General features: G+C 38.2%; 1 protein-coding gene across 2 annotated transcripts in view; it reads right to left on the minus strand.

Moving 5' to 3' along the window:
- Positions 1-15,527, minus strand: part of LOC105486455 (NBAS subunit of NRZ tethering complex) — a 390,628-nt gene that overhangs the window by 339,124 nt on the left and 35,977 nt on the right. The gene's annotated exons all lie outside the window — the stretch shown is intronic.

Genomic DNA, 15,527 nt, shown 5'->3' on the forward strand with positions numbered 1-15,527 from the left:
TCAGTACCTCGTGACATAACACCATGAGCTCTCAATACTGAGCCTTCAAGACCAGTGATGGTGTATGCCCAAGGTAGTCAAAAGCACTATATTATTGTAGAAAGCAACACCTGGCTTCTGTTAATTTTGTTCACCTTGTATAGCAGGTCACACAATGGCCCCCAAAAGATGCCCATGTCCTAATCATTGCAGCCTGTGAGTATGTTCTATTACATGGATGTAAGGTTATAGATGGAATTAGGGTTGCTAACCAAATGACTTGAACATAGTGAGAGTATCCTGAATTATTCAGGTGGCCCCAAAGTAATCACAAGGATCCTTAAAGGTAGAAAGAGGCAGCAGAAGAGTCAATGTCAGAGTAATGTAATGTGACACTCAACTGGCCACAACTGGCTTTGAAGGTAGAAGAGGCCACAAGCCAAGGAATCTGGGCAGCTTCTAGAAGCCGGAAAAGGCAAAAATATAGATTCTCCCCAAGCCTCCAGAAAAGAACACAGCCCTGAGGATATGTTTGATTTTAGCCCAGTGAGATCCATTTCAGACTTCTGATCTCCAGGACTGCAGGGTAAGTTTGTGTTATATCACCAAGTTTGTTATTCATAGAAAATGAATATATACCTTTTTTCCTTCCTAGTCCCAAAACTGAGATGACCTGTCACACTCTAATGCCACCAAAAGCCCTCTTCACATCTGACTACTCACTTTCTAAAGTGTTTCTGAACTAAGCTAATAATAACAATTAAAGAACTCATCTCTACCATATACTCTTAGATCCAAATTTTTCAAAACCGTACAAAATCCTTCTAGATTTAATTATGAAGTGTAGCCCAACTCAAAATCTCAATATCCATAAAGTAATTTAAATGCACTTTCTTCACAGAAACACAACTTGAGCCTTCACACAAAGCCTTTTCCCTACTGCCTTTATATGTGGCTCTAACAAATTTTCATCTCAGCAAATCGGAAGCAAAAAACTTTGAGATGATGCCTTGAAGCAACCTATTTGGGCTGTTCCTACCCTAAGCAAATCCTTAGAGCTAACAAGTAATTAACCCTGCTCACCAGCGCAAAAGAGATTGTGGTCCAAAGTCTGGCTAGTAGTATAAGTATTACTTGCCCAGAGCATTCATTCTCCTCAAATGATTCTATTACAGTAAACTATTTCCCAAAAAAAGGGGGGATATATCTAGTGCAGATAAAATCATATTATCCCTCAGATTCTAACTCTCAATTTGGAGAAAATATTGATGAAAAAAGAAAAATAAACAACACTACAAAGATGCAATCAACAAAAGCTAGACAGTGAGAAACTAAAAAATAAATGGCCTGGGTTTTCTTTCAGAACCCACATACACAAAATCAAAGCAAAAGAGCCACAGATAGAAGGAGGAAATGGAGAGCAGATCAATGAATTAAAAGAAAACACAGGCTGGGTGCAGTGGCTCATGTCTGGGAAGGGTGGATAGGGAAATGGCTGGGTATACAGGTAAAATGAGACTGGCCATGAGCTGACTGTTGAAACTGAGTAACAGACACTAAGGAGTCAGTATACTATTCTACTTTTATACATGCTTCAAATTTTACATAAATTTCTTTCTCAAAAGTCCATTTGATAGGAAAAAATCCTCTGAATAAATAGAAACAAAAGGGGTAATCTGGAATATCCAAAGTTCAGAATTTAATCACAATGTTTTTTCAATCCGAAAACATGTGATTCCTAAAACATACCTTTAAAAACTAATAACCTCTATTTGAAAAAAAAAATCACTATTTGAGAATTCAATAAATTCCCAAAAGGCCACTGTAAAACAGTTCCTTGATAACTGAAATAACGTCACTTTGATCAATGTCCAATGTATATATTTGTGTTAAAAACATATAATAAACATTAATCTATTTATAATATATAATTTCTACTAATTAAATTTATGTTAACATATGTATGAAACTTTAAGTTGGCTGACTACTGAAGGAGTTACAGACCTAAGTGATAATCCAGATTTTTTATGTCCTGGGTATTGGAAGACACTTCCTCTCTATGAATTCTGATAAGTAGTATAGCCATGCATAGATTAAATTGGCTACAAAACATTAAGATCCCCTGAGAACAAAAGGGATTCAGTATCTGTTCCCAGCCTTTCCTCCATTCATGCCAGACTGAAGAATAAGTAGGAAAGCAGCAGAATGATGAAACAAATCATGTGCTGTTCCAATCAGACAGATAGCAGCTTTAGGACACTGATGCTCCAGCTCTAAGAATGCATATGTGTTCACACATCCAAGTAGGCACCGGTGCTCGAGTATGTTTAAAGGGGAAGAAATGGAGATAACTGAATCAACATCTTCACAAAACAGGCAACTGGCAGCTGCTGAGTGCAGGGCAATGTGCAGAGCACTGAGTGTACAAAGATGAACAAGTCATGCTCTCTGCATTTAAAAGCTCACTCTCTAAAACACACACACACAAAAAAGGAAGAACACATGGGAGCATGAAATTATTGGCACAAAAGATGACAGACCACTCTGAAGATGATAAGCCAATCTAAATCTACGAATCGGTTTTTCTTTAGTTATACATGCCAAGGGGCCAGCCTGGGAAACATGTCTCCACAACAAATATAAAAATTAGCTGGGCACAGCAGTGCGTGCCTGTAGTCCCAGCCACCTGGAAGGCAGAGGCTGCAGGAAGCCAAGATCGAGGCACCACTTCAGCTTAAGTGATAGAGTAAGACTTTCTCAAAACAAACAAACAAAATCCCCAAGGGGTATCAACCCCAATTCAGACTCCATTACTTTATTATTTAATAAGACACACAATGTTGACTAGAACTAATCTACAAGTGATTAAGAAAGTAAAAGTAAAAGCAGGGTTATGGTGATGACTGGCCAAATAAACATGCTCCATCATGATCACAGTGTTCAGAACAGCTTCCAGGGCAACATTGGCCAGAAGTGAGGAGAAATAAAGTTCCACTGGTAAAACCATGTAACTTTAAAAAATGTCAGTCAATGGGAAAGAGAAGAGTCTGAAAGTCAGCACAATATACCCAATATATGTTTGCTGAGGGGCTGTGAACTGAATGTCCACATTTCTCATTAGGAGGCACAGAGTGAAGAGGGTACAAAGACACCCATCTTCTCACTGCTTGTCCTCACTGTACGTTTCAGCAGTAAGATATGACGAGATAAGGTGGGGAGAAGGGAAGGGTCATGGCAATGGAGGCAGGGAAAGTTGGAGTCACACTGATTAAAATGGACAAGACAATGCTAAGCCAAGAACTTGCTATTTTTAAAGAAATATTGAGAAGAAAATTTCATGCTTGTGACAATTATAAGAGGTGAATGAAGAGGGAGAGATACTATCTCCTTTGGTGGATATTTTAAAAACGCCAATTCCTCTTAATTTACAAATTGAATGCAATTTCACATAAAATCCTGTAAGAATTTTTCATGGAATTGAACACACTGATATAATGAAACTAGAAAAACACAGAATTCCCATGGGAAAACAAAAGTTCTAAGAAGAGCCAACTCAGTTCATGCTGATCAATCTTTCACTTATGAGCTGGGCTTTGTGCATCTAGACCTGTAAACATTTTCCTGCCCTGCCATCATTAAGACAATCTCGCTCGAATTTGACCATATTAAAATTTAAAACTTCCATTCATAAAATGAAGACCGGGCCTGTAATCCCAGCACTTTGGGAAGCCCAGGTGGGCGGATCACCTGAGCTCAAGAGTTTGAGACCACCCTGGGCAACATGGTGAAACCCCATCTCTACTAAAATACAAAAAATTATCTGGGCGTGGTGGCATGCACCTGTAGTCCCAGCTACTTGGGAGACTGAGGCACCAGAATCGCTTGAGCCTGGGAGGCAGAGGTTGCAGTGAGCCGAGATCGCTCCACTGCACTCCAGCTTGGGCTACAGAGTAAGACTCCATCTCAAAACAAAAAAAAAAATGAAGACTGGGAGAAGTTATTTACAACACATAGAACTAACAAAGTATTAGTAGTATCAGTAGGCAGAATTTATAAAGATGTCCAAAAGAAAAGTAGAAAAATGATAAGCAACAGCAAAACGCAAAAAAAGAAATCCAAAAGCCAATAATGCAAATTAAAACAACACAGATTTACACCAATCACCCTCTAGAATGTTCAGGGACCTAGCAACCCTTATAAACTACTGGAGAGATTGCAAATTGAATCAATCATTTTGGAGCAACTTGACAATATCAAATAAACGCACACAACCAACTACCCCACAAACTCTGCTCTAAGGAAACTATAGAGAAATTCTCGTATGGGTATATTCATCTTTTGGCAAAAAAAAAAAAAAAAGTTTAGTGTGAAACTTGTTTTGTTTTTTACTTTTATTTTAGGTTTAGGGGTATATGTGCAGGGTTTCTACATGGGTAAATTGTGTGTCGCAGGGGTTTGCTGTACAGATTATTTTTTCACCCAGGTAACAAGCCTAGTACTCGATAGGTAGTTTTTTGATCCTCACAGCACTATTTATAATGCTGAAAAATTAGAAATATTTCAAATGTTTAAAAGGGATGGACAAATAACCAAACAAAGTGTTCAGGAAAACATATACAATGTGAAGGGAACAAATACAAAAATATATATTGGAAGGTCACACACCAAAATTATGACAGCTGCTTCCAGAGGGGAGAAAGTGAGACAAAAGAATGGAAGTAGGGAATGTTGTTTGTATTACGGTCTCTGATATTTATATATCTTTGGGAGTATACACACACGTACATGTACATCTTAGGTCAAAGAAAGATACATTTAATATTTGTTAATTGCATGTAGTAGGTACGTAGGTTTACAGATGCTCCTTGACTTATGATCAGGTAACCAATAAGCCTATTGTAAATGGAAAATACTGTAAATGAAAACTGGGTGTTTTATACATGTGATGGGATGTCAAAACACACAACACAATATCCAAAAAATGCTGGCAACACAGTATATAGAGTATAGTTTGCTTGCCTCATGATCTGATCACATTACCCTCGTGGTTGCATGGCAGACTGGGAGCTTCAGTTTACTGCGATACCCAGCATCACGAGAGTATCCTAGACATACTGCTACCCCAGGAAAAGATCAAAATGCTAAGTACAGTTTCTACTGAATGTGTATTGCTTCTGCACCACCATAAAGTGGAAAAGTCTTAAGTTAAAAAAATTACAAGTTGGGGACCATCTGTATATTATATTATTCTCTGTACTTCTCCTTCTCTCTCCCTTTTTTTTTTAACTTAAAAAGAAGAACATCAAGATACAATATCCCAAATTATGCACATAAATTTCTCTAGTTAATGAAGTCTAGGGGAAAAAAAAACAGTGAATTGGCTTTAACACATTGCATCAACCCACAAGTCTAGAGAAATACTGAAAAGGAAATTATCATATAATGTGCCTTGTGATATTTTGAGGTTGTGTATACATTAATGATTATATCTTAAGTATTCTTGGACTGGGACTTACCACTAAAATAGTTATTAGATTTTTTAAGAAATTTAGTCTATAGAAGCTAACACTGTAGCAAATAATTTATATCATTAATGTTACTTGCTTTTGCATTAAATTCCTCCACCTAGAATATTTACATGCAATGGTAACCATTAGATCCTTAAATATACAGAATATTTATTTGACTTTTAAGTGCTTAATTTCAAAATAAAATTTTGAAGCAAATATTTTCAAATTATCCCATGAAGATACAGTAAAATGGAATTTTTATAATACAAAGTAAATCCTCTACACTAAAGCACACGACATGGGAATTAGCAAAACTTTACTTCCCCTCAACAAAAACAAGAGAGAAAGAGAAAGAAAAAGATTATCTTTCCCAATAATCTTTGTCTTAGTCCATTTTCACGCTGCTGATAAAGACATACCCGAGAAGGGGCAATTTACAAAAGAAAGAGTTTTATTGGACTTACAGCTCCACATGGCTGGGGAGGCCTCATGATCATGGTGGAAGGCGAGGAGGAGTAAGTCACATCTTACCTGGACGGCAGCAGGCAAAGAGAGCTTGTGCAGAGAAACTCCCATTTTTTTAAAACCATCAGATCTCATGAGCCCCATTCACTATCACGAGAAGAGCATGGGAAAGACCCGCCCCCACGATTCAATCATGTCCCACCAGGTCCCTCCCACAACACGTGGAAATTATGGGAGCTACAAGGTGAGATTTGGGTGGGGACACAGAGCCAAGTCATATTAATCTTCAACCTCAAATTTTATGGAAAATAGCAGGAAAATGATGGGTCTAGAATCAGGAGTATCAAGTTCAACTAACCTTTGCTCAAAAGAAACTATATAATCTTGAGACATTCCTTTCACACCATTAACATTCACTAAACTGCGTATAACCAATGAGGAATATGCTAAGCCACTGACGAAACCTCTTAGTAAACTACTTCTAATTTTTTGGAAATCAATGTTGAGCATAACTCTTAACTCTCACTTTTGTCCAGTACCACATATGGTGTGCCGGTTAGGGGGCCTGCATTCCTTCTGTACCTTCCTTTGCTCAAACAGCCAGGGATATGCATTCATATAGAGGAATAAATATGAGCAGAGTCCACCACAAGTAAAATAACCAGTAAGCACTGACCACCACTGCACAAGACCTCTTCAGAAACCTTTCAGTTAGGTACAAAAGCAGCCTAAAAGACACATTAACTGCACGGAGGAAGAGGTCAAAGAAGGCTGCACAGCATAGCACCAGTAAAAGGTTCATCCATTAAACAATTTCCCAGACAGATAAAGGGGTTGGGTAAAGAGCGTTCTAAGCCAAGGGCATTCTAAACCAACATGATGTACAAGAACACAGAGATGAGTTTGTAAATGGTGTGTTCAAAGAACTATAAGAACTGCAATGAGTGCTTCCAGCCTCTAAAGGACAAGTGGGAAATAACAGGGCAGAAGGTTCCAATAGGTCCTTAACAGTACAAATATTCTGTCTTGCTAACTTCCTGGGCAAGAAGTTAATCATGCTCTACCTTCTATCACATAACAGTCATTTAAATCACACCTCCATTACTACACTTGGAGCCATTTGGGTGCAGACACTGTGTCTAATTCATTGTTGTATCCTTTAGAGCATTTACTACGGTTGTTTCAAAAGACACATCTCTCTGGGCACTAAGTGCCAAGAACTACGGTGCCACAAAGATAAATAAGACATAGTCCTTGTCCTTGTCTTAACTTCTCTAGGCTTCAGTTCTCCTACCTGAGAAATGAAGAGGTTGAACCAAATGATGGATGAACTCTTTTCCAGCTCTAAAATTCTGAGAGTCAAAAACTCAAAGCAGGAACACAGGTATCGGACAACAAAAATAAACTGTGACTGATGGAGTGAAAAAACCTAAGGAGGAGTGAATTAAAGGAGCAAGATTAAAGGTAGAGGCCAGAGAAGAACAGGGGGCGGTATCACAGACGTGACCAGGGCAATAGAGAAAAGGCAAGTACAGGCAGAATGCAAGCCCCTAAGCAGCTGACTATACGTGATACCGACGAACTGTGAAAGTTAGTGGATACAGACATACTGTTAGATCAAGGAGTAAGTTCTGGTGTTTGATAGCGTAGTAGGGTGACTATAGTTAGTAATAATTTATCATATATTTTAAAATAGCTAGAAGAGATTTGAAATGTTCCCAACACAAAGAAATGGCAAATGTTTAGGTGATGGAGATCCTAAATACCCTGATCTGATCATTACACATTGTATACATATATTAAGATATCATGGTATCTTATGTAGCAATTTAAATGTTTTTAATTAACAAAAAAAGTTACACTAAAAATTGGTTCAAGAAGAATTATAAATGGCTTATTAAGAAGGCTCTTCAATCTAATAAATGTTGGAAAAATCTGCCATCTAGTGGCTTAAAACTCCTTAAAACCAAGGAAGGAATCTGTCCAATGACCAGTAACCAATAAAGAAAAAGAAAGAAAGAAAATACTCCCCATATCCCAAAATTTAAAACTGCCTTAACCACACTTGGCAAAGTAAGGGCTCAAAAAACGTCACCTATCAATTCACAGCTAGAAGACATAACTCTTGGGAAAACCGAAATGTTCTCAATATTAATTCATTGTAGTATATCCTAAACATTCTTTACTACAAAAATCCTGCTAGCTCAATATTTTAAACTCTGCTTATCCTTATTTATTACGGTATTTATAAGAAGAAAGCATATATAATCATGACACTTTATATTAGCAGTTCTCACATATAAGCCTCAGAATCACCTAAAAGGCTTGTTAAAATAGATTACTGGGCCACCACTCTGCAGCATCCAAATCAGGAAGTCTAGCATAGACTCCAATAATTTGCATTTCTCTATTTTTTTTTTTTTTAATTTTTGAGACTGGGTCTCACTCTGTCACCCAAGCTGGAGTGCAGTGGTGGCACAATCACAGCTCACTACAGTGTACCTCCCAGGTTCAAGTGATCTTCGCACCCTCAGCCTCCCAAGTAGTTGGGAATACAGGCACGTGCGTGCCTGGCTAATTTTTTTCTTTTTTTAATCTTTTGTAGAAACAAGGATCTCCCTATGTAGCCCAGGCTGGTCTCAAACTCCTAGGTGCAAGTGACCTTCCTGCCTTGGCCTCCCAAAGTGTTGGGACTACAGGCATGAGCCACTGTAACCAGCCAAGAATTTGCATTTCTAACCATTTCCCCAGTTATTCTGATGATACTGGTCAGGGACCACACTTTGAGAACCACTGCTATACTTTATGTTTGAATCTGTTATCTGATCTCTAGAAGATACACTTTACTATAGGTCAAATTATGATGCATCAGACTATTTAGTCAACATGTGCTTAAGAATAATCACAGAAAACTGATTATATTGAATGATTAATTATTAAAGATAAAATTTGAGAATTTTTCCTGGACTTCCTAGTTCATTAATGAAATCATTACCTGGCAATTTGATGACTGGGCATCCTATTTAAAACTGAGTGGTACTCAGTTATAAATTTTTTTTTTTTTTTCTTTTTTTTTTGAGACAGAGTCTCGCTCTGTCGCCCAGGCTGGAGTGCAGTGGCCAGATCTCAGCTCACTGCAAGCTCCGCCTCCCGGGTTCACGCCATTCTCCTGCCTCAGCCTCCCGAGTAGCTGGGACTACAGACAGCTGCCACCTCGCCTAGCTAGTTTTTTGTATTTTTTAGTAGAGACGGGGTTTCACCGTGTTAGCCAGGATGGTCTCGATCTCCTGATCTCGTGATCCGCCCGTCTCGGCCTCCCAAAGTGCTGGGATTACAGGCTTGAGCCACCGCACCCGGCCCAATTATAAATTTTTTAAAATACAATTTAGAGTTTAGAATCAAGAAGTATGGAAAGGCCAGGCACAGTGACTTACATATGTAATTCCGGCAGTTTGGGAGGCCCAGGCAGGAAGCTCACTTAAAGTCAGGAGTTAGAGACCAGCTTGAGCAACATGGCAAGACCGCATTGCCTCAAAAATTTAAAAATTAGCTGGGTGTTGTGACACATACCTGTAGTCCCAGTTACTCAGAAGGCTGAGGAGGGAGGATCGCTTGAGTCCAGGAGGTAGAAGCTGCAGCAAGCCAGGATCACATATATCACTGCACTCAAATATGAAGGACAGGGCGAGACCCTGTCTCAAAAAAAAGAACTACAAAAAAATCTATGAAGTTCAACACTCCTTACTTTCTACCTCCCAAACAGAACTAGACCCACACTCAGACAGATTGTTGGATGACATAAAACAGGGGCCAGAAAACATTTTGTGTAAAAGGCTAGATTATAAATATTTTAGGCTCTGTGGGCCATATGGTCTCTCACAACTACTAGTTTATGTCAGAGCATGAAAAAAAACCAGACAATATGTAAAACAAAAAAAAAAGCGTGGCTATGTTCCTATAAATCTTTCTTTATAAACACTGAAATTTGAATTTCATATAATTTTCATGTATGATAAAATATTCTTTTGAGGTTTTTTTCAACAATTTAAAAAATATAAAATCTATGCTTAGAAACAGGCCACATTTGGCCCACAGGCCAGAGTTTGCCAGAGAAAAGCTTACTGGGCATGGGAATCAAAGACATGAATTTACCACTGAACAGTCATGCCATCTTAGGAAAGTTTCTTGAGCTCTAGGAGCTTAGGTTTCTCTACACACACAAGAGCAGTTATGAAACCATCTCATACTGTGATGAGTAGGATTCAGCATATATAAGTATCTGGTCATCAGTAAAGGCTCTATAAAGTTAATTTCATCTATTATAATCTTCAATTGAAGTCAATTCAATGTCAATTCAGAAAGTGTCTAAAACTTGCAAGGTGCTAAGCTAGCAGTGTAGGAAATACTGTGTGATGAAATCAAGTATTCCCTGCCCTCATGGAGTTTACAATCTTATGGCATTACTATATCATTAACTGACCGCAATCTTAACACTACCTTCTTTGACCCAGCTGGCGGAGGTGATCCCATCTTACAGAAACATCTATTCTGATTCTTTGGTCACCCTGAAGAGGTGTGACCAAAGAATCACTTGTGAAATTACAGTGAGACTGTAATTTCACCAAAGAAAAGTTTGGAAAAACCCTTCCATTCATACAGTTGCTCCACCTAGCTCTTACATTTTAATTCTTCCAAAGTCAGGCTTTCATTTATTTACTGAGAAACATTTATTGAGCACCAAGTATGTGCCAAGCCCTAGTCTAAAAGCTGAAAATAGAGCCGTAAATAACACAGATGAAGTTTCTGCTTTCATGGAAATTACATTCTAGTGTATTAGTATTGCTTTCTCTCTTTATATGCTTTGACAAAGTCAAGTATATTTAACAATTTAACCAAAATCTACTGACAAGTACTCCATGCGAAGCACCGTGCTGCTGAGACTAATGATACAGTTCTAAGACAGGGTTTTTGGCTTTAAAAACAACAATGACATTTTGAGAAATACAGAAATTTACACATGCCTAGAGTTATCTAGACCAGGGGCCAGCAAACTCCAGTCCCTCAAATCAAATTCAGCCCACCATCGATTTTTGTAAATAAAGCTTTATGGAACACAGCCACACTGTGAATTTTATATGTTGTCATGTCTGCTTTCACACTACAAGAGGAGAGTTAAGCAGTTATAACAGAGACCATATGGCCCGCACAGTCTAAAATATTTACAATCTGCCCCTTTACAGGAAGTGTGCTGACCGCTGGCACAGAGCAAAGAAAACATGAGAGGGTGTAATAGGAAGCTAGACAGACAAAAGGCCAAGCTACAAAAGGCCTTTAATACTAATCTAAGAAGCGATATCTCTATCCCAAGGGCTAAAGGAAATCAGAGAAGGATTTCTAAGTAGAGAAGTAAATGATCAGAGTTGTATTTTAAGACCTGTGATTCTTTCTAACAACAGAAATGAAAAGAAATTAGAGGAAGAGGAAACAACTTGATAAGTAAATTGGGTCAGAAGTAACGAGGGTCTGAATTATAAGGATGGCACTAGAAATGGGGAGGAGGAGGCATACTAAAGAAGCAGAATCAACAAGGCTTGAAGATCATAAGAACGAGTTGAGAATTATCTAACATAAATCTCAAATTCTGGCCTGGTGGAAATATTATACATCAAGATATGGGAATACATGAGAAAAAGCAGGTTTGAAGGAGGAAAATTATGAACACAGAATATAATAAGTACAAGGTAGTTGTGAGCTATCCAGGAAAAGATGTTCAGTAAGCGAGTGAATAAGCAGCTTTGTGGCCTAGGAGTACCTTCTGGGATACAGACTTAGAAGGTATTACATATGCATTTAAGTAGTTAAAAACCACTAGGTCTGAATAAGGCTGCCTATAAAAATATATAGAATAGGTAAGGGAAAAAATATGGCCAAAAGATTCCATTAAAATACTATGAGAATTGATAACCAAGTTTAATGTAGGAGCAATACACAGCTGACCCCTGAATACCACAGGGTTACGGGTGCCAGCCCCCAAGCAGGCAAAATCCATGTATAACTTTTGACTGCCCCAAAATTTAACTACTAATAGGCTAATGTTGACCCAAGCCTTACTGATAACAAAAACAGTCTATTAACACATATTTTATAGGTATTACATACTGTATTCTTACAGTAAAGTAAGCTAAAGAAATGAAAATGTTATTAAGAAAAAATCCTAAGATTAAATACATTTACAGTACTGTACTGTATTTATCAATGCTGTATGTTTACATAGTCTGTTTATAAGATCAATCATCTGTCTGAAAGGGTGCGCACCACAGCTGTAGATTCAACCTGTGGCGCATATCGAGCGATTCAACTTTTTCTTGTCATGTCGTGACTTCTCCCTGCTTCCTGGGAGCACTTCCAGCATCACTAGTGGGACTTCGTATGGGTCCCATGGCATTATTCAAGGTTTACAGTACCGCACTAAACACTATGAAAAATACACGAGAACCTCGAGAGATTACTTTTTACTGTGATACGCAATTTCCTGGAGACTAACTGCTCACTTGGAGATGATTAGCACCGTGCAACATTTTAAGTGGGTACTTGCAACGCAAGCTCACTGCAACAGCAACAGGTGGCTACAAAATTATTACCATAGTACAGTATTACCACAGCTACTTTATGCAGTTATTATTTAACACTACATCTTTATGATTGTTTACATTTCTCTTGACTGTGAATGTCACCATACACGGTCTGTAAGTTTTGATAAATGTTATTTTTTTATAATAGATTTGTGTATATTACATGGTAATAAAATAGAATTATATCTGCATATATTTTATGCATTCATGACATATCTAATTTTTTCTCAATATTTTTGATACTTCCAAGGTATGTGGTTCATCTGCAAGTTTCTTCATGTTGTTGCCAATCTTCAAAAAAACATTTCTAATATATTTATTGAAAAAAATCTGCGTGTAAGTGGACCCATGCAGTAGAACCCTGTGTCGTTCAAGGATCAGCTGTACAGGCAGCATTCCGCATCCATGGGTTCTGCATACGGGGATTCAACCAACCACAGATGAAAAATATTCAGAAAAAAAAGGGATGGTTGTAACTGTACTGAACATGTATAGACTTTTTTTCTTGTCATTCTCTAAACAATACAGTATGACAACTATTTATAGAGCATTTACATTGGATGAGATATTATACATAGTCTACAGACGACGTGAAATACACAGGAGGATGTGCATAGATTATATGCAAATACTACGCCATTTCACATCAGGGACTTGAGCATTTGTGAGTTTTGGTATCCAGGAGGGGTCCTAGAACCCAGCCTCCACAGATACCAAGGAATGACTGTGCAAAAATAAACTGTATTTCTATAGGCTAGGTGCAGTGGCTCATGCCTGTAATCCCAACACTTTGGGAGGCCAAGATGGGCGAATCACCGGAGGTTAGGAGTTTGAGACCACCTTGGCCAACATGGTGAAACCCTGTCTCTATTAAACATACAAAAATTAGCTGGGTATGGTGGTAGATGCCTGTAATCCCAACAACTCAAGAAGCTGAGGCAGGAGAATCACTTGAACCTGGGAGACAAAGGTTGCAGTGAGCCGAGATCACGCCACTGCACTCCAGCCTGGGGAACAGAGCGAGATTATGTCTCCAAATAAATAAATAAATAAACTGTATTTCTATCTACTAGTAGTGAACAGTGAAAAAAAGCTAACTAAGGTAGGAAATATATCTCAACCTTCAGACGCTAGCATACCTCTTTCAAATGATTTTTTGGTATATTAAAGGTATCATTTACATCATCTTTTTATTTGTTCATTTATTTAAAGTTAGCACATAAAAGCTAAACAACTGTGCTTTATCATAACCACTACTCTCTGTGACACCACAGATTTTTTACACAAATTAGAAACATTTGTGCATGTAAAATGTAAAGCCATCATGTTGCCGTATTTGGGAGATACACGGTGAATGGAAAAAGATAAAATAATACCTGAAACAGAGTGACTTCCTGACTGCCAAGATGATGGCAGTGGTTCCTAACTGTGATATGGGGAGCAAGATGCCCCACACAGGTTTTGCAAAGGTAGATATTCTTGAGTAAATGTGATGATATAGATTGTGTGCACTTATTACATGTCCCGGTTCAAACTGGGGTAGGAGTAGGGGGAGAGCTGGCAGCATCATATAAGCATCATATATGTGGTTTTGTAAAATATATGTATGCAAATATTATCTAGCTATGAATACATATAAAGAACAAATACATGTGTCAATTAGAAGATTCTTAGCAAAAGGAATTTAAGTATAAAGTTCTACTGGTAAGGCTTTCCTTGCGGTAGACATGGAAAATCTAGGTACTTCAGCTAAATGTCAATACTATAACACTACTTTTGCTGTCTGTGCTTACTAAACAAACTTCTGATTACAATTGGGATTCCCACATGGGTCTATCAAGACAAGTTTCCTGGTCCATTTTATAGTTTTCAAAATAAAGTATTATATTGGCTCACTGATGCTTTTTTCTTTACATAAATCTTTTTAGCTACATTAGCCCCTAAGTGTGATATCCTCTCTGCACATTGACAAATTCAGTTTTCTGGGTCTTTGAAGTTTTCTGGATTACAGTAACCTCGCTAAAGAGAAAACTGTTTCTCTCTGAGCATGAAATCTTGATGGCATGAACTTGTGTTTTACTCATGTTTGTCACCCCTACCTGCAACAAGTGCCTTAGCGGTCTGACTGGCATGTTGTAGGCTTCCAAGGAAGTCAGAATAAACACACATGCATACACATGCTCACCCCATGCAGACAGACAAGAGAAGATGGATATCCAGTTCTGCTACTTCTACACTTGTGTCAACCATCAATCTTAGCTCCTTATGGGCCCAGGCCTGGCCTCACAGTACTTCTTCGCCCAGTTTTTTAGGCAGCTACAACCAATGGAAGGGAGAGAGCAACTAAAATGAAATTTATTGCTATCCCTCATTAGGGCAACTTCAAAGCAAGGAACATATCCTAGTCATTATCCCATTCATCCCATTAAATCTCCCAGAGCTTATAGCACAAGGATTTTTAACTGGAGGGGAGGACACCTGATCAAGTCTTTGAGGGTAGGACCTAGGTATGCAATTTTTTTAATTTTCAATAGGTAATTCTGCTGTCCACACCTTGTTAAGAGTCATTGGCCTGGCACAGAATGTCAATAAAAGTACTAATGAATAAATTAACTTAGAGTTCTTGGACGTTCTTGCCTGTTTCCTTCCCTCAACCCACAGCTGATGCTAAAGAACATAAGCTGAAGATTTAATTCCCTCTCGATCCTTAGGGTGGATTTAAGCAACTCCACTACAAAAACAAAATATGTTCAGCATCTACCTATATGGTTTATTCCACATCTACTTTTTATCCAGATTTAAATGACTGTCCAGGTTCTGAAACCAAATTCCCAATTTCCATCCCAATACCAGCAATTTAATTTTTGAAGTCTTACTCAAACTTGTTCTCCCAGGAAAAGTAAGTTTTGTCTCTGAAGCCTGCTGTTGCCTGCCAGGTATC

This window comes from Macaca nemestrina, chromosome 13 (assembly GCF_043159975.1).
Source record: "Macaca nemestrina isolate mMacNem1 chromosome 13, mMacNem.hap1, whole genome shotgun sequence".
NCBI lineage: Eukaryota > Metazoa > Chordata > Mammalia > Primates > Cercopithecidae > Macaca > Macaca nemestrina.